Source organism: Schistocerca cancellata, chromosome 3 (assembly GCF_023864275.1).
Source record: "Schistocerca cancellata isolate TAMUIC-IGC-003103 chromosome 3, iqSchCanc2.1, whole genome shotgun sequence".
NCBI classification, from domain to species: Eukaryota; Metazoa; Arthropoda; class Insecta; order Orthoptera; family Acrididae; genus Schistocerca; species Schistocerca cancellata.
The window spans coordinates 943,288,081-943,310,640 of NC_064628.1; positions in this window are offsets into that span (position 1 = coordinate 943,288,081).

Here is a 22,560-nt window from a genome sequence, read left to right on the forward strand (position 1 = left end):
TTCTAATTCAGAAGATACTTGCCTTCTATCTTCGGGTGTTCTCCACATGATCGAGCCCAAAATTTTCCTTCACCCAGTTAAGACCTACTTCCCCAACCAAAGGCACATGTGATGAACTGTATCAAAGGACTTCTTGCGTACTACCTTCCTCAGAACTCCTTCGAAGCTGTGCTTGACTTCTGGACTTTCTTGCAGAAACGACACGATCAATTGCCTACTAATTCAGATATCGTCAGACATTTTGTCGGACTTTTGCTAATTACTGAATGTATGTATTCAATGATTTCCTCCTCTGCCCCCTCGCCGATAATCCCCACCCCCGCTGCTGGACATTACTGGGTAAGAGAAGCTGATTGTCGTGGACGCAGGTTTGATTCTCGCAGTGGAGCACTGAATGAAACTTTACTTCCAGAAGTGGAGAGTTGGGACCGGACACCATTTATTACCGGCCAGGGTGGCCAAGCGGTTCTAGGCGCTTCAGTCTGGAACCGCGAGACCGCTACGGTCGCAGGTTCGAATCCTGCGTCGGGCATGGATGTGTGTGATGTCCTTAGGATAGTTAGGTTAAAGTGGTTCTAAGTTCTAGGGGACTGAGGACCTCAGAAGTTAAATCCCATAGTGCTCAGAGCCATTTGAACACCATTTATTATCTGATGTTTTCGTGTGGTCATCATTATTATGTTGTGCTCTCGGAAGGATTCCCTCAGTTTGGTTGTACTGCTGTACGTTGTTTACTATTAAAATATAACACTGTCAGACAGGTTTCTTAAGAATGAAATTTTCACTCTACAGCGGAGTGTGCGCTGATATGAAACTTCCTGGCAGATTAAAACTGTGTGCCGGACCGAGACTCCAATTCGGGACCTTTGCCTTTCGCGGGCAAGTGCTCTACGAACTGAGATACGCAAGCACGACTCAGGCCCCGTAGGAGACGAGGTACTGGCGGAATTAAAGCTGTGAGAACGGGGCGTGACTCGTGCTTGGGAAGCTCAGTTGGTAGAGTACTTGCCTGCGAAAGGCAAATGTGCCGAATTCGAGTCTCGGTCCGGCACACAGTTTTAATCTGCCAGGAAGTTTCAGGTTTCATTTTGTATTTTAATTTTATTTTGATCTCTATTATTGTCGTCGTCGTCGTTGTCTTCAGTCCTGAGGCTGGTTTGATGCAGCTGTCCATGCTACTCTATCCTGTGCAAGCTTCTTCATCTCCCAGTACTTACTGCAACCTACATCCTTCTGAATCTGCTTATTGTATTCATCTCTCGGTCTCACTCTACGATTTTTACCCTCCACGCTGCCCTCCAGTGCTAAATTTGTGATCCCTTGATGCCTCAGAACATGTCCTACCAACCGCTCCCTTCTTCTTGTCAGATTGTGGCACAAACTCCTGTTCTCCCCAATTCTATTCAATACCTCCTCATTACTTATGTGATCTACCAATCTAATCTTCAGCATTCTTCTGTAGGACCACATTTCGAAAGCTTCTATTCTTATTAGGAACCTGTAAATACATTAATACACTTAAAAAAAATATTCATGCCCCAAGTGGAAAAATTACAGTGACATTTTCTTTTGAAAATGCTCAGCACATTTTCCACTTCGTCATTATTGCAGATTTTTTGTGTTTCCGATTTAAAATACTAAATAAATGGAAATAACAGATATTTGTGTCGCAAGAGTAAAGCTGACAGTGGCATTTTCGCGTAACAAGACGTCGTCAAGGCGACCAGTTGCGATAACCGTGAAATCCGGGTTCGAGTACCGCTCCGACACAAATTTTCATGTTCACTATTGCGTAGTAGTTGTCCACCTGATGTAGCTGACTCTTTTCAAGGTATTCGAAGTCGACGAATTACTTACGAAGTAAATAGTAAGCTTAAAAATACCGACATAACTACATTGAATATTATGGGTCAATTTAACCAAATGCAATACCGTTTATAGCTTCTATTCGTGTGACACAGAAACAGGACTTTCCGTCGCCCACGTTTTGCCCACAGTTCCAGAGAGACACACGGCCGGCAGGAGCGCCGCCCTCGGGGTCGGAGGCGGGGCTGGTGCGATCGCCGGCGCGGCGCCATGTTTTTAATGAACGACTTCTGAACTCCGTTAATTAGAAATTGCTCCGCGGCGGCGGCGGTCGCTCCGCAAATTCTGCGGCTGCGCTGCTAGCCGCGCGAGAACTGAAACCGAGCGCTAAATTATTTCCAGCGGTCAAGCGACGTTTTAAAAACAGGATCAATTAAAAACGCGAATTGCCTTTTCGAAATAACGACAAAATATATGTGCCACAAACCACAAACACTTTACAAATGCTGCCCACTCGGTGGGGGCAGTAGTTCCTGTGATGCATCCATTCATTTTTTGCAATGGCGCGTTTTTTTTTGAGGACGCACACATTGAATGGGGGCACAGAGAGCAGCACGTATACACGTCTAATATGCTCTTTGAAGTGAGTCACTGGTGCACTGATGAGCCAAAACGTTATGATTACCTGCCAAGTGGCTTCGTTTTCAGTCTTTGAAAAGAAACACTTCACTGATTTTGCGGCCGGCCGAGGTGGACGAGCGGCTCTAGGCGCTACAGTCTGGAGCCGCGCGACCGCTGCGGTCGCAGGTTCGAATCCTGCCTCGGGCATGAATGTGTGTGATGTCCTTATGTTAGTTAGGTTTAAGTAGTTCTAAATTCTAGGGGACTTATGACCTCAGAAGTTAAGTCCCCTAATGCTCAGAGCCAGCCACTGATTTTGCGTATCATGGATGAGACAGTTTGTTGGTAGGTTTGAGGAAGAATGTGCGTTAGACGTCTATGCACAGATGATGTAATTCGCGTGAATAAAGTGTTGCTGATTTGCGTAGTTGGTGTTGTAGCTCAGTAACGACTCAGGTGGGTTGAATAGGGTTTGCAGCAAGCGAATTTTGTCGCCGAGACATAAACGTGAGTTCCCTACAATGCTCCTCAAACTGCTTTAACGCATTTCTGGCTCCGAGACACCGACAATTATACTGCTGATAGATGAGATCGCCTTCGGGGAAGACGTGAAGCATTAACAGAACCAGGTGAGCTCCGCCGTTCCGCTCGGTCACGTCGTGGTGGTCTGCTGCGGAGCTCTGCGTTCAACAAACTACAATGGACGGTGTGCTCCGAAACACTTGCGCGTGCACCAGTATTGTGCTCTTTCGGCTGACATCCCGCAGTTCACCATCCATCTACTTTACAGAGCAGACAAGCCGACGCAAGTTCTGAGGGGAGTTGTGGACGTCCAACCATTTCGCGCATAGTAGCATTACAATCTGTATATTGAGCAAGCAATAAAGGAAACAAAAGAAAACTTCGGAGTAGGTATTAAAATCCATGGAGAAGGAATGAAAACTTTGAGGTCCGCCGATGACATTGTAATTGTGTCAGAGACAGCAAAGGACTTGGAAGAGCAGTTGAACGGAATGGACTGTGTCTTGAAAGGAGGGAAAAAGATGAACATCAACAAAAGCAAAACGAGGATAATGGAATGTAGTCGAATTAAATCGGGTGATGCTGAGGGAATTAGATTAGGAAATGAGACACTTAAAGTAGTAAAGGAGTTTTGCTACTTGGGGAGCAAAATAACTGATGATGGTCGAAGTAGAGAGGATATAAAATGTAGACTGGCAATGGCAAGGAAAGCGTTTCTGAAGAAGACAAATTTGTTAACTTCGAGTACAGATTTAAGTGTCAGGAAGTCGTTTCTGAAAGTATTTGTATGGAGTGTAGCCATGTATGGAAGTGAAACGTGGACAATAAATAGTTTAGACAAGAAGAGAATAGAAGCTTTCGAAATGTGGTGCTACAGAAGAATGCTGAACAGTAGATGGGTAGATCACATAACTAATGAGGAGGTATTGAATAGAATTGGGGAGAAGAGGAGTTTGTGGCACAACTTGACTAGAAGAAGGGACTTGTTGGTAGGACATGTTCTGAGGCATCGAGGGATAACCAATTTAGTACTGGAGGGCAGTGTGGAGGGTAAAAATCGTAGAGGGAGACCAAGCGATGAATACACTAAGCAGATTCAGAAGGACGTAGGCTGCAGTAGGTACTGGGAGATGAAGAAGCTTGTACAAGATAGACTAGCATGGAGAGCTGCATCAAACCAGTCTCAGGACTGAAGACCACAACAACAACAACAACAACAGCAGTATCACTGCCCTCCTACGCTATTCCATAGATGCTCACGACAGGAGTATCTGAACGTTTGACCAGCTTTGCCGTTTTCGAGATACTCGTTCACAGGCTCTGCGTAATAAAAATCTGCCCGTTGCTGATGTCAGTGCAACTCCCCATTTGCAGCACTTATCTTCGCTAGGTTGATCCCCTTCCACGTCTGCTCAGCTTACAGACTTTTGTTACTGTGTCACGTGCCTTCATCGCCGCCAGGCGGCATCCAAAGTGTCTGTCGGCGGTGGTCATAATATTTTGGCTTATCAGTGTATATTAGCAGTAATGGTTGCAAAAAATTTAAATGACAATGATAAATCACAGTTTTTTCTGGTATGATTCCCACTGGGTGTACCTTTGATAGTGAATGTCAAGAGAAATCACTGTTGTTCGGAATGATTGCCACTTCGAGTATCTTTGCACGCTTGAACGCATGAGCTATACGTATTGTCGGTCAGACCAGAGTGTGTGTATGTGTGTGTGTGTGTGTGTGTGTGTGAGAGAGAGAGAGAGAGAGAGAGAGAAAGAAAGAAAGAGAGAGAGAGAGAGAGAGACAGAGAGAAAGAAAGAGAGAGACAGACAGAGAGAGAGAGAGAAAGAGAGAGAGAGAGAGAGAGAGAGTTGTGTCATTACACAGTGTGCACAGTGTGGAGTCTGGGGGACTGCATGATTGCATGCCGCACTAAGAATGAAAGGTTATTTGAGATGTTCCATGTGTAATTTGAGGATAAAGGAGGATTTGAGATGATTTTATTAAGAGGTTGCTCATTACGAGAAAGGTAACCAGCATCATCTTTATTTACTTCAAGCACTAGTTCAATAATTATTGTAATGTAAAGATTTTATCATGTTTATTAATAGCTACATTTGGTATCCAGGCTGAATTATCATTAATGTATTCACTATTCGAATTAATTTGCCCATCAGATTTAATTTAAAGATATTTCGTTAGGAATGTAAGAAAGAAAATATGAAGTAATCTAAATATTGCGTTGAAACAAAATTTATCGTTTATCACATTGCTGAGAGAGATAATATTGAAAAAGTATAATTGTTCACGTCAGTTAGAGTTTCTTTCCTATTCATTTATAAATATTTCATGAATCTTATTCCTATTATTAAATGGAAAGATAGATGAAGCAAAACCTACATCATCACTACCGCGTTGACATATTTTCAGAAAAGAAACAGAAGTTTCATCTGCAAAATGCAGCCGGAAAGATAATTTAAAAAGGGAGACTGCTGCGCAGTGATTATTATAGCTCTTCATTCAGCTCAGCATTTCTTGCATTACAGATGGAGCAGAGTCGAACTGCCGATCCAATGTAAGAATCTATTGCAGGTCCTAAATGAATCTTCTGAGAGAGTATTGTTGTTGTTATTGTGGTCTTCAGTCCTGAGGCTGGTTTGATGCAGCTGTGATGTCCTTAGGTTAGTTAGTTTTAAGTAGTTCTAAGTTCTAGGGGACTGATGACCACAGATGTTAAGTCCCATAGTGCTCAGAGCCATTTGAACCATTTGTCAGAGACATGTGGACAATTATACCGCTCAAAGATGACATCGCCTCTGACGAAGACATCAAGCATGTAGGGATGCAGGTGGTTCCAGGCTGTCAGCGTGTCTTCGATTACTGCCGCAGGTCGCGTGCAAGCGCGGCATGTCCCCCACAGCATAATACCGCACACACCAGCCTGCTTCCGTGGCGCGCTGAACGTTTCGAGGTTTCGAGTTGCCGTTCACCGAGATGACAGCGTTTGTGGAGAAGACCACACACCTGGTGCAGCAAATATGTGGTGCAGCCCGAGAGCCGACACGTTCCCATAGACCGACAGTCGAATCCAGATGGCTCAGTGCCCACTGCAACAGCAGTAGAAGATGGCGCTGGGGGGAAATGCGATCAGGTAGGGTTGGTCTGTTTCGGATCTCCATGTTCAATAGTGTACGATGAACGGTGTGCTTTGAAACACTTGTGCGAGCACCAGCATTGTGGTCTTTCGGCAGACATGCCACAGATCCCCATCTATCCCATTTTACAGAGCAGACAATCATCTGAGCACTACGTTCTGTGTAGAGTAGTGACCATCCAGCCATTTAGGGCGTATTTATTTAGCGTATGGCTCATAACATCACAGTAAAAATTACAGAAACAACAAGATTAAAAGAAATCACACATGTATAAACAGAACAATAAATAACAGTTTGTATATAAGGACACCACCAATTGTAAATTTACACTCACAGAAGAACAATCACAAACAAACTTCCAGCTTAGATAATATATAGTCGATTGCCTCTATATTCGCAATTAGGAAATCCTGTGGGTCACCCTCATATGCCCTTAGTGGGCATTCCTGCACGATGTGTTTGACGGTCTGTCTCTGAGCGCCACAGTCGCAAGCGGCCGAAGGAAGTTTAGCCCATCTGTGTGACGAGTCGGCGCATCTCCCACAGTTGGTTCTGATGCGATTAAGAGTTGACCAAACTTCGCGAGGGCAATCAAATCCTTTTGGTTTACTAAAGACCCATGGCATACTGTGGCAGTTTACTGCTGTTCTGCTCTCCCATTCCTCTTTCCATCGGTCATTTATTTTAAAGTTGGTTTGGTGCAGCGCCTGTACGGTCTTTAGTGGAGGATGCCTAGACCGGAGTCGGTTTCCTTGGATGTCGGGAGTATCTTCATGGATTTGTAATTGAGGGTCGGTCATGATTTTTTGAAATTATCTCGGCGCAGGTTAGAAGGGTCTATGTTACTGAGAACGGGGAGCCACACTGTAGGAGTTGGCCTGATTCTGCCTGATATAATACGCATTGTTGCATTTAGTTGGCTATCTACCATGTGTGTGTGTTTGCTGTTGAGCCACACTGGGGCACAGTATTCTGCCACTGGATACACCAAGCCAAGTGCGGATGTTCTTAAGGTAGATGCTGTGGAGCCCCAAGTGGTGCCACAGAGCTTCTGCAATATTTTGTTGCGTGTTTTAAGTTTCGCTGCAGTTTTCGTCAGGTGTTCTTTGAATGTTAGTGTCCATGTAGAGTAACGCCAAGGTACTTCGGGTGTTTGTTGTGATTTAGTATTTTCCCATCTAGATATACATGTAGTTCTCTGTTTGCCATTTTGTTGTTCAAATGGAAGGCAGATACTTCCGTCTTTGTAGCACTAGGTTGTAGCCACCATTTAGGGTGTAGTAACAGTTTCACTGTCCTTCTACCTCTGACAACAGTAGCATGTGACCATTCGATTAGCTTTGCCGTTTTCATACTCTAGTTCACAGGCTCTGCGTAATAATAATCTACCCTTCTTCAAAGTCGCCTATCTCAATGGATTTCCCCATTTGCAACCCATCCCTTCACTAGGGTGATCCCAGTCCGTGTGTGCTCCGCTTACAGGCTTGTGTTTTTGCGTCGCGTGCCCGCAACGTCACAAGGCTGCATTCAACTTTGCGGTGGAGACAATCGCAGCAGCCATTTGGTTTTTTCTTCAGATTATGGTGTAATTTACCCCCTAGTAAAGTCACTGAAAGATCAAAACCAATTGCAAAGTGATTTAGACAAGAAAATGGTTCAAATGGCTCTGAGCACTGTGGGACTTAACATCTGAGGTCATCAGTCCCCTAGAACTTAGAACTACTTAAACATAACTAACCTAAGGACATCACGGTCGCGCGGTTCCTGACTGAAGCACATAGAACCGCTCGGCGACAGCGGCCTGCCATGTGCACTACATCAGCGGGTGTGCACATAATTAGAAATGCAATTCTCTGCGACAGATAGGACGACCACCAGAGTTCCATAGCGTTGTTCGTGTTTAGTGTTCGTTACCAGGCCTAGTGGGTTACATAGGCGTGGGACATTGACAGATTTTGAGTGATTGCTCCGAACGACACGCAGGTCAGCGTTCTCGGTGAGACGTCGTCATCAGCGCCTGACAGAATCTGAAAGTTGCCTCATAGTGAGTCCTCGTTCGGTCGGCAGGCCGAATGGTTCGGTATCCATATTTGTGGAACATCTGGATGTGACAGACACCAGATGTTGGACTGCATGGAAATGTGACGGGAGGCATACTGGTCGTCAGGTTTCCGCTCCGTCTCGTCTGACCACGAGAATGGAGGACCACGTTACTGCGCATAGAGCACGTCGCAGCACGTTTACACGTGTGACTGCCATCCGCGAGCAGGTAATGCGCTCCTTGCAGCGTCGTGTTTCGTGCCGCACCATTGGCAGGAGACTAGCAGCAGGCAGAGTAGCGAATTACCGACCCATGTCTTGGCTGCCGGTAGCACCGAGACACGAACTGTGCAGTCCTAAGGCACCGACTGCACACCGACCAGCACAGCGCCGCGAAACGTCATCGAGATGGCGCAGTGGAAAGAGCGGGCAGCGCCAAACCTACAGGAAACCTGAGCTCAAGAGCCCCTCGTCAACGCTGACTTAACCAGCCGCCCATCGCTGGTCGGACCGATTTCGGTCCCACACTTCGAAAGCATCAGTCCTGAGTAATAGGAAGTCTGCATTCTCCGAGCGCTAATAGACTGTCAGTGTCATTGCGTTTAGGAGGCACAAGAAGCACAGTAAGTTAAGTATTGTTTCTTCCCTTAACAGGAATAAACCTTTATATGAATTTCAAAGTACTTTGTACAGATTACTTTGGATTCCTGTCACCGGCCATGGCATTTCTCTCCCTATGTGACTGAAATTGTTTTCAATGGTGACACTCGATTTTGAATTACCCCAAGTGACTACCGTCGTTGGGTATGACGGTGATTTTGGAAGAGGTTCCGTTCTTCCTGTGTTTTGGAGGCGTGTTACCTCCTTCGGCATGGCGAGGGGAACCATTGAATATCATTTCATGTGATGGCTGGTAACAAATGACACAACTCGGACGTTCCACAGGGTCGTCACGTACAGCCAGCGTCCTTCTACGTTACCTCTACGTTACCTCTCACCATTTGTCAACACGAACAGCGGTGAAACTTGACGGGCTGAGGGACTGTGCAATAAAGAGTCTAATTTACAAAGAACATGACTGTATGAAACCTTTTAACAGCAACCCCTCGACACGTGGCATCTGTCTGTATGAACTGTCTGCGTGACGTTGAGGTAGTACTAGATATGCCTCTGATAAAACGTGAAGTACAAGCTCGAACGTCAGTACTCAGGATACTAAGGAGCAGTTACGACTAGTTTGGGCCATATTGCCACATGTGAGGATACAACGGCTTTATGGCGCCGCTCGCAGACAAATTAATGCATGCATCGAGGACAGAGGTGGTGCTACGCCGTACATATAAGTAGGTCAATACTGTCGAGCGTTTCTAAATTTCACTCGTTATTGTAATCATTGCAATAACATCACATAGTCCCCCAACCCGTGATGTTTAATTTCGTTTCCTCCTCCAGTTCTGGGCACTTCACAACTCTTTGGCAAGCAGGGTAGAGTTGAGGACCGAAACAGTTTCTCAACCTGAAGTGTAGCAACAAAATTTCAGAGGTTCTTCAGTGATGTTATGAAAATTTTGTTTGAAAGATCCCGCGGTCTCTAGTGGCTCGTTACAGAACACTAAAGGAAGTACGATTTATTCTCTCAGTTGCCCAATTCCTTCTCTGCTTTTGTAAAAATATCTTCACAACAGTGAAAAAAGTGATATGCAATCACGGAAGGATCCGTTTTCCTGTACTCACCTACTCACGGAAGCGAAACAGATATGACGTGGCTGCCTCGCTGCATAGCACCGTCGTATGGCTCTTACACTGCATTCTGCCAGTCCTACACGAGGTTCATGGCGACCACCTCTTCTCCAGTTACTCATAGTACTGCTGTGTACCACTGTTGTTAACGTAAGTCTAACACTGCCGGAGAAACGCCGGCGCAGAACCGAGCGGTACTGAATATAAGTTGGAGCGGGACGGACAGTAAAGCGGGAGTAACTGTAGTCAACACCGGTTGCTGTGAGTGAACGGAACCAGTTTGTTTCCAAACAAGCACACAGAGCACGCCGTCAACATCTGCCATTTAGCAGGTATTCTCAATGCAACACCGACGAAAATACTTAACTATGGTGAAAACTAACTCAGTGCAATTAGTCTGTGGCGAGCCGTTGGAAATCACGCTTCCCTTACACCAAAATAGTCACAAAATGTTCCTGAAGAGCCACCGAAATTTTTATGCGAAGCTCGTTTTGAACACTTATATAACTCAATCACGCCGCACGCCGCTGAAAGCCCTACCAATAGGAAAAGAAATCTCGAGATCTGGATCACGAATCTGACAGGAAGTTTTGTGACAGGTCCCATCTTTAGCTGCGGTCGTGGCATACACGAGGCTATGTTTTGTCTGAAGAGAGAGAGCATTTGTACAGTAACTGTGCACAACGAATGGTTTGCTAATAACACCTTCGCTGGGGCTGATATAGCAATTTAGATCTTTGGTTCCTTTTCAAGAGAGACATTACATATTCAGGTAATATATTTTATTATCCGTGAAGGCTACGTTACGTCACCGGCTATTAACGTGGTGGTGCGCGTTTCGGTTCTCGATCATCAGAGTTTGCTGTCGTGAAACGGTCTGGAACGAGCACCACTAAGGCTACGTTACGTCACCGGCTATTAACGTGGTGGTGCGCGGTTCGATTCTCGATCATCAGAGTTTGGTGTCGTGAAACGGTCTGGAACGAGCACCACTGGCCAAGTGAGAAGCGGCCGCGAGAACACGCGTACTACCGAAATGTCGTCAAGCAGCGGAGCTCGCAACGCGCAGGTACGATAGTACAAATAAAAACTTTTCTGAACAATTATTTCTTGTCAACTAGTACCCAAACTGTAGTGAACTGACAAGGCTGCCAGTCCACAGTGACGGGTAACCGAAAGGCACGTGTTTACACACGCAGGCTTGCTTTAGGTCTGAAACAGGATACGTAATGAATGCTATAAAGAAAAGTACGTAGCTGCTGGAATACTTAACTAATCCATCATTTGTATACTGCATTCTTGATGATACAAGTGAGACTCTCTCTAGAAATGTTTAATGGCGCCTTGCTAGGTCGTAGCCATGGACTTAGCTGAAGGCTATTCTAACTGTCTCTCGGCAAATGAGAGAAAGGCTTCGTCAGAGTAGTCGCTAGCAAAGTCGTCGTACAACTCGGGGCGAGTGCTAGTAAGTCTCTCTAGACCTGCCGTGTGGTGGCGCTCAGTCTGCGGTCACTGACAGTGGTGACACGCGGGTCCGACATGTACTAATGGACCGCGGCCGATTTAAAGCTACCACCTAGCAAGTGTGGTGTCTGGCGGTGACACCACACAAACAACACGAGATCTAAAGAAACTTTAAATTATACTTGAATAACACAGTAGACGTTTTTCAGACTCGTAGGACCTCTGGAGCTTGATATACTAGGGATATAAACAGTTGGCAGCTAAAAGAGAGTCACTGCAAAATGAACGAGAGTATTTCTTTAATATGGACAACTATACTGTCTTATTTAACTGGGACCACCCAAGAAAGCACCACTAGAACTAACCCGTGTTGGAAAACACAAGCAACAAACATTCGCCTGCTCTCGATTCCATTACATCATTCGCCCTTCAATTTTTAACCGTGTTTACAGAGCTTTCAGAACGTTCTGCCACATTTAACCGTGGCCACGGCGTCGATATTTCCAGTGACGCGGCGTGCCGGTGTACGGACTAATTTATAGTATTTGATCTGCTGTCAACTGACGCGTGTAAAGTATTTTCCTGACAGTCGATATGAGAGCGCAGAGTGAATAATTAAAGAGTTTTATATAATATTTGCTGCTGTTCTGCGCCACCATATTACTCATTGACAATGTATGTCATTAATATTCATACATGTCGAAAATGTAAAGGCATGCACCCCACCTCTTGCCTATACTTTTAGTCTGCTTCCCCCTCTCCTCACTCTCTCTTTCTCTCTCTCTCTCTCTCTCTCTCTCTCACACACACACACACACACACACACACACACACACACACACACACCACACTAATTCATATCGTTAATGCGTTAACATTAATTAGAGCGAGAATCAATGGCGGAGGAAGATCGAGAAAGTGAGAAGATAAGCATCTCCCAAAACATCCCTAACATTAGCTTTTGGTCTCGCTTGGTGCAGGCGACGTGGCACTAAACTGCCCAAGTAACGTCGGCCACGGTAGCGAACTTTTAGAAACTTTACTTTCCTTTTCCTTTTTAACGTTTATACGACGGGGCCGGTGCTCTCCCGCATATACATGGCATCTTAAAAGTCGGGCCGCTCGCGTGTCTATGGGCGAGTAAACAAAGTTGCTCCAGGGACGCCGCGTGCCATTATCATAAAATGTAAATTTGTCCACGGAGCAAGTGAGGCTCTCCGCACCTGACGGAAGTTACGCCACGCTGTGTGATGGCCGCAGACGTCCGCGCGCCTCATTAGCTGGACTCCGCACGGCGGTCGTTCAGGAAGGAGGCGGACGTTCTTGCACCTGACCGGTCACTAAATTTAGGTCGAATGCACCGTAGACGGTCATATGGTTACAGAGTAAGCAGGCGGTATACCTAGATACGTTCAGCAGTATTACACTGGTGCGTAAAGCTTCAGCACGAAACTAAGCCTGCCGGTGTGACCGAGTGGTTCTAGGTGCTTCAGTCTGGAACCGCGCTACGGCTACGGTAGCAGGTTCGAATCCTGCCTCGGGCATGGATGTGTGTGTTGTCCTTAGGTTAGGTAGGTTTAAGTAGTTCTAAGTAGTACGCCCGTTCTTCGGAGACGAGAAACGCGCTACTTGGCAATCATCATCGATGAAAGGTGGAACTATGCAAAGCACATAAAAACCGTAACCCAGAAAGCACTACAATTATTAAATAACCTGATTTCCATTGGACACAAGAGATTCCACCTCCCGCCTCATTTAATCAAGCTCTATCACAACAGTATACTGACGTCAATAGTGGGTTATGGCTCGGGAGTCTGTGCTCACAGGCTCACGAGGGTGGTGCCTGCCATGACGGTGAGGAGAGTACAAAGGAACTTGATACTAAGATCCGTTGGAGCTTGTAGAACATCTCCAGGAGGAGCCCTGTTAATTATAATGGGGCTCTGTCCCCTAGATATAAAGATTAGGGAACGGGCTGCACCAGTCAGGGAAAAAGGGGAGATAAGGGAAAGGGGGGGTAGATCTATGGCAGGAGATACGGTAGAAGAACCTTTCAGTTCCTACCAGATGTCAAGTAAAGATTGAAAATGAAGTATTTCGAGCCAACTCGGGGATTGTTCCACTTTCTCACCGGTCATGGTCCCTATCCGACTTATCTAAGTCGGTTTGGGAAAAGGGCGACGCCTGCGTGCGACTGTGGCGCACCGGAGGGTACTCCTGACCATGTGGTTTACGAGTGCCCCCTTTTCGATGATGTAGCCGGGACATTACGACAACTACCAAGTACAAACACCTATGACCTTTCAAGACAAGAGGAGACCTTTCAGAGACTGAATACGCTAGCAAACGAGATATCACAAAAAGTATTAAAAACATTTTTGAGAGACCTTCATGCATAGATAAATAGAAATCACCGATTGCGACCACTGTCCCAATCCCGTACCGCCTGTTCGTGGATAGGTCGACTTTACAGTTGGAATCCGCCACGACCAGGACCAGGGTGACTGGGGTGATCCCGAACTGAGACAACGCACCGATTATGACGTAGAATAGGAAGTAGATTTAGTTAATTAGAATAGGATAGTAAGTTAGGAAGCTGTAGCGATAAATTACCCCTTGCCTGCCTTGTGCTAGGGGCACGCTCATAGGGATTAGCTCTATGAGCAAGGCATCTAAGTAGGTTTATATTATTAACACTGGCACAACTGTAACGCTGCAGGCAGTTAGTACTAACCTTTCGTAGTAACTAGAAATTATGCTAACTAGTAAAATAAGAAGTAGTCGGCCTAGTAATAATCGTAGAACTGTTTGTAGTCAAGTAAAATTTAGAAGCTGCTATTGTAAAACTAGAAATATAGGACCCACTAATCACTAAGGTGGTGGGTCATTTTTGTATAATTATTATGTTATGAATTAAAGAATTTAAAAAAAAGTAGTTCTAAGTTGTAGGGGACTGATGACCTCAGATGTTATGTCCCGTAGTGCTCAGAGCCATTTGACGAAACTAAATTTCATATGATACCGTGTGTGACTGCCGAAAACGTACCTTCTTGGAACGTAGACTTTACGTAGAAAGAAACGCTGCAATACACGACGGAAAGTTACTGAAAGAAGCACGCAGTGAGACCAACAGAAATGACACTTTTATTCGAAGACAATAATTACACGGAAGGCACGGCGATTGACGTCGCTGCCCAGGTTCCCCAGGTGTCCATCACGGCCAGTGCGTGCTCGCCACCGTGCTCCTATCCTGCCCACAAGGTCGGTAAGGTTTTCTTGTGGCAGGGCATTCCATTCCTATACCAGTGCAATTGAGATTGGTCTCTGCTACCGTAACGCTATACTCCTTCCTTACGTCCGTTTTCACTTGTGACAATGCGTGACCACCCTGAACAGCGCAGGTGAAGGAACTCTTAGAACTAAAAGATATTCAGCGAATTGGCTGGCCCACACTTCTCCCCTCCCCCCCCCCCCCTCCGCTGACTTAAATCCCATCGAGAATGTGTGATATGCTTTGGAGTGGCGTACTGGAGCACGGCTACACGCTCCAGCGAGCACCCAACAGTTTTCCACCACGCTTGTGGATGAGTAGGATTCCCGATCACTAGAACTCCTTACTAGCTTTGTGGCCAGTGTGATAGCATGTTGCGGGACATGTATTGCGGTAATCACACACTCTGTTAAAAACCATGTCCCGCCTTTTGTAATGTCCAGAGAACCATCAGGAATATCAATGACTACGGCGCACTTATTGTCTTTGAACAATACTCTCAGTTCCCTTCCTCATATCGTATTTCTTTCACTCACGTTCTAGATTGTAGCAGTTCTTTCCCTGTGTAGTTCAAGTCTCATGGAGCATTCGCAGTGACACATCATGCGAAATTTATTTTTTTCCCAAAATTCGCTCAACAATGTACTCCCGTCACCCAGAACATTATGAGCACCTACCTAATAGTCGGTACGTACACCTCTGGTAACAATAACGTCGCCGACGCGTCGCGGTATGGAAGCAAAGAGACCATGGTACGGCGCTGGAGCGAGTTGGCCCAACATTTGCACACACAAGTAATCTAATTCCCTTAAATTCCGGGGAGAGGGCGATGAGCTCTGCCGCCACGTTCAGTCACATAACAGATGTGTCCCATCGGGTTCAGATCTGGCAAGTTGGAGGCCCAGCACATCACCTGAAAGTCGCCACTGTGTTCCAAGAACGACTCCATCACAGTCTTGGCCTTGTGACATGGCGCATTATCGTGTTGAAAAATGCCTCTGTCATCGGGGAACATGATCGTCACGAAGGGTTGCAGGTGATGTGTAACCAGAACACGATAACCCTTCGCCTTTACGGTGCCTTGCACCAGCTCCACTCGACATACAGATACCCACGTGAATGTTCCCCAGAGCATAACGGAGTCGCCGCCTGCATATCTCCGTCCCGCAGTACAGGTATCAGACAGCTGATCCTCTGGGAGACGACGGATTCGCACCCTCCCATCGGCACGATGAAGAAGGTATCGGCATTCATCAGACTATGCAACGCTTTGCCAATGTCCGCTGCCGATAGTCCCTTGCCCATTTCAAAATTGTTAAAATGCCTCTAAGCACTATGGGACTTAACATCTGAGGGCATCAGTCCCCTAGACTTAGAACTACTTAAACCTAACTAACCTAAGGACATCACACACATCCATGCCCGAGGCGGGATTCGAACCTGCGACCGTAGCAGCAGCGCGGTTCCGGACTGAAGCGCCTAGAACAGCTCGGCCACAGCGGCCGGCCCGTGCCCATTTAAGCCGTAGTTCTCGATGTCCTGGTGTTAACAATGACACATGCATGATTCATTGGTCACGGAGACCCATCGTTATGGGTGTTCCATGCAATGTGTGTTCAGACACACGTGTACTCTGCCCAGCATTAAAGTCCGATGTTACACTCCTGGAAATGGAAAAAAGAACACATTGACACCGGTGTGTCAGACCCACCATACTTGCTCCGGACACTGCGAGAGGGCTGTACAAGCAATGATCACACGCACGGCACAGCGGACACACCAGGAACCGCGGTGTTGGCCGTCGAATGGCGTTAGCTGCGCAGCATTTGTGCACCACCGCCGTCAGTGTCAGCCAGTTTGCCGTGGCATACGGAGCTCCATCGCAGTCTTTAACACTGGTAGCATGCCGCGACAGCGTGGACGTGAACCGTATGTGCAGTTGACGGACTTTGAGCGAGGGCGTATAGTGGGCATGCGGGAGGCCGGGTGGACGTACCGCCGAATTGCTCTACACGTGGGGCGTGAGGTCTCCACAGTACATCGATGTTGTCGCCAGTGGTCGGCGGAAGGTGCACGTGCCCGTCGACCTGGGACCGGACCGCAGCGACGCACGGATGCACGCCAAGACCGTAGGATCCTACGCAGTGCCGTAGGGGACCGCACCGCCACTTCCCAGCAAATTAGGGACACTGTTGCTCCTGGGGTATCGGCGAGGACCATTCGCAACCGTCTCCATGAAGCTGGGCTACGGTCCCGCACACCGTTAGGCCGTCTTCCGCTCACGCCCCAACATCGTGCAGCCCGCCTCCAGTGGTGTCGCGACAGGCGTGAATGGAGGGACGAATGGAGACGTGTCGTCTTCAGCGATGAGAGTCGCTTCTGCCTTGGTGCCAATGATGGTCCTATGCGTGTTTGGCGCCGTGCAGGTGAGCGCCACAATCAGGACTGCATACGACCGAGGCACACAGGGCCAACACCCAGCATCATGGTGTGGGGAGCGATCTCCTACACTGGCCGTACACCACTGGTGATCGTCGGGGGGACACTGAATAGTGCACGGTACATCCAAACCGTCATCGAACCCATCGTTCTACCATTCCTAGACCGGAAAGGGAACTTGCTGTTCCAACAGGACAATGCACGTCCGCATGTATCCCGTGCCACCCAACGTGCTCTAGAAGGTGTAAGTCAACTACCCCGGCCAGCAAGATCTCCGGATCTGTCCCCCATTGAGCATGTTTGGGACTGGATGAAGCGTCGTCTCACGCGGTCTGCACGTCCAGCACGAACGCTGGTCCAACTGAGGCGCCAGGTGGAAATGGCATGGCAAGCCGTTCCACAGGACTACATCCAGCATCTCTACGATCGTCTCCATGGGAGAATAGCAGCCTGCATTGCTGCGAAAGGTGGATATACACTGTACTAGTGCCGACATTGTGCATGCTCTGTTGCCTGTGTCTATGTGCCTGTGGTTCTGTCAGTGTGATCATGTGATGTATCTGACCCCAGGAATGTGTCAATAAAGTTTCCCCTTCCTGGGACAATGAATTCACGGTGTTCTTATTTCAATTTCCAGGAGTGTAGTTCCAAGACAGTTCACCACCTGTCCTGTTTTCCCAGTCTGCACAGCCTACGGTGTCTAGTATCTGTAATGAAGAATGGCCGCCCAACCACACGAAGTGTGGACGTGGTTTCATCTTGGTTTCGACACGTGTTGAAGACGTCAACACAGCACTCTTCCAACACCCGAAAAGTCGTGCAGCTTCTGAAATGCTCGTGCCGAGCTTCCTGGCCATCACAATCTCGGACAGGTCGCGAGCCTTCCCCGTTCTACACACGGGCAGCACGCTCACTGATACCACAGGCACCGCGCGAGTGTCTGACTAGCAGTCACTCCTCGCCAGGTGACGCTGCTATTGCGTGGACAGGTTTGCTGATCAGTGTGTGTAGAATTCCTTTGCGTTTATTCACTACTCATCATACAAGCCAAGGAGACTTCGGAGCCAAGATCGTTAAGGCATGTCTGTGCTTTGGTGGTAGACTCGCATCGACAGCCTGTTCGAATCCTGGTGGTCCAATGTTTTCATTGGCAGTATGGCGTCGGTAAGAGTCAAGAAGTGATGACGTAAAGTTCTTAAACACAAACTATTTTCGCCAATTTCCTGGGTTAAATTGTGAACCTCTTCTCAGTGTCTCATTTACTGAGGGCATGTGACGCAGTTGATGGTCAGTGACACTGTTGATGATGATTCGTCCGTCGGATAGGGACTTTAAACTCGAGAGGAGTCGCGCATCTGCTGGCGCGCTTTCTCTTCCCGTCATCCACGAAATCACAAACCCTGCACTGTCCTGTACTTCCGAAACCAGATACACAATGGAAACCGTTTTGATAACTTTGGAGCTATGTAATGACGAGATGAAAAACTGACCGAGGAGAAAGCTTTTCATTTACTTGAACAAGATTTAGTCTTAGTTATTAAGTCACAACATTTTTATCAAATAGGACTGGTACCGTGACCAGGTCGTACGTACCCTTCCGGCGAATCGGAAATATTTGAGTATAATGCTCTGTAGGTTTCTTTCGTGTGTTTCAAATTCTATTGCATGTCATCGACATTATGCGAAACAAACAACAGTGAACTGTCTTGGAAAATAATACAGATGTGAGACTGGGGTGCTGTGGATCATATAGCTGTTCTATGTAATTTGTTGTCTTTTACTGTTTGTCAACTTCTCGCTACTGATTGTCAGGGAATAGAGCATCCATACTAAGCCGCACTGGACGTTACATCAGCGCAATCGTTCGTCCAATCCACACTGCAGGTTCTCTAACGACTTCCAACGGTTACAAAAATTCAATTTTCAGTATTCTATATAATTATTGACCGAGATGAAAATTTAAAGTGCTGTCACAATCTACTTATTAACACATGCAACATTTAACGCAGTAAGTTAAGTATTAAAACTGTATATATGATTTGAGACAGTTATTCAATTGTATTAATTTAGTACCTGACAATGATAGCACTTAGCGATTTCTAATGTTTTTTTCGACATTATTTCAAACATCTTCCACACTTTACCTCCCTGAAACCTACTCACAATAAAAAAGAAATTCGACTATCGCCCACTATAAACTCGCAGTTTATGCAGTAAACCTCGAGCATCAGGCACGATATTTTAGTTTGTCACTTCTTTGCAGTCAACACTGATATCCGCAGCACAGTTTGCAGACGGTACCCTCGTGTACTACTACATGCACTTGAAAACTTATGTCACTGTAAAACAAATCGTTCAGGAAATATGACATCAGAAATATTGAGATGCTTGAAAAATTACCGTTCAATCTTTCGACCAACTTTGTTGTATGGGAGCGAAAGCTGGGTGGATTCAGGTTACCTTATCAACAAGGTTGAGGTTACGGATATGAAAGTAGCTAGGATGATTGCAGGTACTAGTAGATGGGAACAATGGCAGGAGGGTGTCCACAATGAGGAAATCAAAGAAAAACTGGGAATGAACTCCATAGGTGTAGCAGTCAGGGCGAACAGGCTTAGATGGTGAGGTCATGTTACACGCTTGGGAGAAGCAAGGTTACCCAAGAGACTCATGGGTTCAGCAGTAGAGGGTAGGAGGAGTCGGGGCAGACCAAGAAGAAGGTACCTGGATTCGGTTAAGAATGATTTTGAAGTAATAGGTTTAACATCAGAAGAGGCACCAATGTTAGCACTGAATAGGAGATCGTGGAGGAATTTTATAAGGGGGCCATGCTCCAGACTGAACGCTGAAAGGCATTATCAGTCTTAAATGATGATGATGTTGAAAAATTACCTTGTCTTAAAACAATTCTTTAAGCCGTCCAGAAGGTGGTATTACTGGTATATGTTGTGTGATGTCGGTTGTGGTCGTGGTATAAGATGCACAATACGAAATTCTGGTGCCCAACAGAATGGGGAACCATCCAAAATGATTATGTGAATCAATTAAAAACAAGAGGAAATGAAATGATCGTATGGCATTGTTGGCCGGGAGGCCCCATGCGGGGGAGTTCGGCCGCCGAATTACAACTCCTGTTTTTAGCTGACGACACTTCGGTGACTTGGGGTCAATGATGATGAAAATGATGATGAAGGACACACAACACCCGTACTGATGGGGAAAGGAAAACGTCTTAGTTAGCTAGTTACGACTGATTTTACATTTACATCGGAAATTAATTTGTACATACGGTAAAATTCTCAACATTTCCAACATTTTTTAATTTTTCTTTTTTACAAAAAGAGAAAAAGATATACAGATAAGGGTTAGTAATTCTTACTCACCATCATTTACACATTACAGTAATACGTACATCTACGGAATAGAGGGATTTGGCAAGCAGACAGTTTCTCAGTTTATTAACAAATTTTACTTTGCTCTTTGTGAGACATTTTATAAAAATGTGTAAGTAATCAAAAATTTTTGTTGCAGCATTGTGCACTCCATTTTGCGTTTAAAACAGCCGCAATGAGGAGTAATAAATGTCATTTTTCCCTCTGGCGTTGTAATTAGGTACTGCAGTAATTTACGATAAACTAACAAACTGACTTCATGAGGGAATACACATACGTGAAGCAGTAGTCGAATGCCCGACTCCTTAAACAGATGCCTACAAGATGATGGTGGTGAGCACCACACATTATTCTTAAAGCTCGTTTTTGCTCAATGAAGCCTTTCTTTCTTAAAGATGAATTATCCCAGAACATTATTCTATATGACATTACTGGATGAAAATATGCAAAATATGTCTCTCTGTGTAGATCAGCGTCAACAAAATATTTTCGCATTCGGAGGAGAAAGTGGATGATTGAAATTTCGTGAGAAGAGTCCTCCGCAACGAGAAACGCCTTTGTTTCAAAAATGTCCGTCCAAAATCCTGTATCATTTCAGTGACACTATCTTCCCTATTTGGCGATAATGCAAAACGTGCTGTCCTCCTTTGTACTTTCTCGATGTACTGCGTGGATCCTATCTGGTAAGGATCCCACACAGTGCAGCAGTATTCTAAAAGAGGACTGACAAGCGTAGTGTAGGCAGTCTCATTTTCTAAGTGTCGTACCAATAAAACTCAGTCTTTGGTTAGCCTTCCCTACAACATTGTCTATGTGTTCTTTTCAATTTAAGTTGTTCGTAATTGTAATTCCGAGTTATGTAGCTGAATGTACGGCTTTAGATTTGACTGATTTATCGTGTAACCGAGTTTAAGAGTTTCCGTTTAGCGCTCCTGTGGGTGACCTCACACTTTTCATTATTTAGGGTCAATTGCCAATTGTCGCACCTACAAGTTGTGGTGAATGCTTGGTTTGATGATAATAGATTGTGGTCGCCAATCTTACTCCGAAATGTTGCTACTTCTGCTGTTTTAGGGAAATATATTTTCTTTGTGTTGGTTTCACGTAGACAAAGAACTTTGGCTTGAACTCCACAATCTAAAAATATTCTTTCATTCACTGAACCCGATCTCAAAAGCTGGGTATTACTTCTGTAGTCTCCATCTGAGTAAAGTAGTTACTGATTGAATTTATTACTGATGATAAGTGCTGATTTATTTCATGTGCGAACGAACATTTTTCACTGTCGGCGTCGAGCATCACAATCAGTTCGTGCAACATGGAAATATCTTGAACTTCAGCCCTGCGATGCTGAAGTTAAAGTCTCCGAAGAGAACTGTCAGCGCGTATCTTGCGCTGTCAAAATATTCACCTCATTTCTCTGCAAGTCGAAGTGAGGCATATTTAGCTCTGCAAAGAAATCCACAAGATAGGCTACTTTGGAAATAAATGGCGCCTAAGTCTTTCTCCTTTTCCGTCCATGCCCTTTCCAAAAACAAAATATTCACCTTATTTCTCTGCAAGCCGGAGTTAGGCATATTTGGCTCTGCAAAGAAAGCCGCAAGATAGGCTACTTTGAAAATAAATGGCGTCTAACTCTTTCTTCTTTTCCGTCCACGCCCTTTCCAGAAACAAAGCGTTCGCTGTGAAGGCTTGACTCTAGTGTCCAGTGATTTCCGACAACAAGTATTTTTCTCTCAAGGTTTCTTTTCCTGATTTATCAGCGGTGAACTTTCGCTGAGACGTAGTACACATTTTTCTGCCTGATGTTTCGTCGTCGGACCCAGGCATCTTCTTCAGGTGACGAGACTTTTGCTACCTGGACACCAACCAGCCTGCCAAGTACTGCCAGCCTCGCGCCACTATTTAGAGATGTTCGTGAGTTCGACTACTGGCGCCCACTACTCCGTCGATGCCCTTCTGTTTTTCAGAGCCTCCTATGATATTCCGTGAAACTCACAGTGTCTCAGTGTCCCCAGTTCTGATGAATGTTGTGGTCGGCGATATCTCACTTCAGTGGCAGACCACTAAGCCTGTTTAAATTGAAACTTTCCTCTCCGTGAACTAGGGTTTCTGACA